Consider the following 1,825-nt stretch of genomic DNA (forward strand, 5'->3'; position numbering starts at 1 on the left):
GAATTTCTCACAAGGACACGGAGTGAACCGGACAAGGGGAACGGCCTCAGGATGAAGGGGGGCAGGTTTAGATTAAATATCAGGAAGAAATTGTTCCCTGTGCGGGCGGTGGGGCCCTGGCACGGGTTACCCAGAGAAGCTGTGGCTGCCCCTGGATCCCTGGCAGTGGCCAGGGCCAGGTTGGACGCTGGGGCTTGGAGCAGCCTGCGCTAGTGGAAGGTGTCCCTGCCCTGGGCCGGGGCGGGGGGGTGGAATGGGATGAGCTTTCAGGTCCCTTGCACAATTTAGTGATTCAATTATGAATTGATTATACAAATGATCTCTAATGTCAGAAGGTTAAAGCACTAACACCAACATGCCACCTCCTTAATTTTTAGCAGCAAGACTTGATCTTTACTAAACTTAAACCCCCATTTATTTTGCTGCTGATAAGTTAATGAAGGTGTTCATCAGCTTTTGCTGCCCTTCACTGATACTCAAGCTCAATAAAAAGTTGCTCTACTGTTCTAAAATACAGATTTTAGACCTCCCTCATTCTCTCCAGACTAGAAACATGTGAATAGATTTTTTGATCTTCTTTCTTTTGGTTTCTGTGGGTTTTAAGCTGCATGGTGAAAGGTGTCTGTGGACATGGCACCCAGGGAATGGTGCTGGGAAGGGCAGGATGGAAGGAACTGTTTAGAAATCCAGAGGCAGCAGTGCATTGGGAGCTGGTGCTCCTGCCTCAGGAACACTCTCCTGGACAGTCTGTGCAATGATAACATTCCTGTTTTCTTTCCTGACCCTGGAGTTGGAGGAGGACAGAAGTCTTGGCATTTGTGGAAAGGGGAACTTCAGGTAAAAACTGCTGTTTGTGTCCTCAGAGAGCAGTGGGCAGAGCCTGAGAGAAATCCTGGCTGGCTGAGGGACACTTGTGACCCCTCTGGAATAAATTCCTGCGTCTCCTCAGACCTGCCGGTTTGCAGTGGAGTTTGACACATTTTGCTGCAGCTTTGCTTCCTAATAACTGGAGGTCCATGGATTGCTGGCTGATTTCCGTGAGTTCTCCTCTTTTGTAGGAGCTGCACGGTGAGGTCAGTGTTCTGAGGGAGGCCCTGGCAAAGCTGCCGAGGGCAAGGAACACGGAGCGTCCGGGGGCCTTGGATCCCACCCGAGTTTCTGCTGGAGCGTGCTGCGTGCAGTGCTGGATGTTTAACGGGGCTTTGGGGTGCTCTCCTGCAGTCCCGGCTCCAACTTCTGCCCCTGAGCCGAGGCCTCGCCGTGTCCCAGCACTGAACCCGGCAGGCGGGTGCGCTTTTCCAGCCCTTGGATCCCACGGGCAATCCCGGATTCCCAGAGCTGCCCGAGGCACGGCCCGGCCTCTCTGCCTGGGAGCTGCACTTGAGTCTGCCTGAAGCAAGGGCGTCCTGGCCACGTTTGAAACTTTATTGCTGTTGTTTTTTCCTCTTGCAGGTAGTTGCAAGCCAAGAAGGAGAGAGCCGGTAGGAAGTGAAGGCACTGGCAGGCCTTATCCCAGTCCAAGGTTCCCACTTTTCTCTCTGACTCCTGGATAATTGCTTGGCCATAACCACAGACTGTCCGTTTGACTTCCTGCCTTTTCCAATAAATGGTTGCTTTCAGCTGGAGTGTGTTTCTGGTGTCATCCTCCTCCTCCATGGATTTGTAACTAGAATTCCTGACCTTTTCTGAGTTGAATTTTGTTATTCCAGCAGTTGTGGCTCTTTTGTTCCATTGAAACTTGCCAGCTCTGCTGGGAGTTTCAGATGTCAAATACAAGTAAGATTGGAATGTCTTTGGATTGTTACTGAGCCCAGTAAAAAAATAC

At 51.1% G+C, this 1,825-nt stretch overlaps 1 long non-coding RNA gene across 1 annotated transcript; it reads left to right on the forward strand.

Annotated features, from left to right (window-relative positions):
- Window positions 1-287: 287 nt before the first annotated feature.
- Window positions 288-1,625, forward strand: LOC136374689 (uncharacterized). The gene is made up of 2 exons (XR_010745959.1): window positions 288-1,288; window positions 1,457-1,625. It is a non-coding gene; the product is annotated as an uncharacterized lncRNA (long non-coding RNA).
- The last annotated feature ends 200 nt before the right edge of the window (window positions 1,626-1,825 follow it).

Source organism: Sylvia atricapilla (genome assembly GCF_009819655.1).
Source record: "Sylvia atricapilla isolate bSylAtr1 chromosome W unlocalized genomic scaffold, bSylAtr1.pri scaffold_60_arrow_ctg1, whole genome shotgun sequence".
In the NCBI taxonomy this organism is placed as follows: Eukaryota; Metazoa; Chordata; class Aves; order Passeriformes; family Sylviidae; genus Sylvia; species Sylvia atricapilla.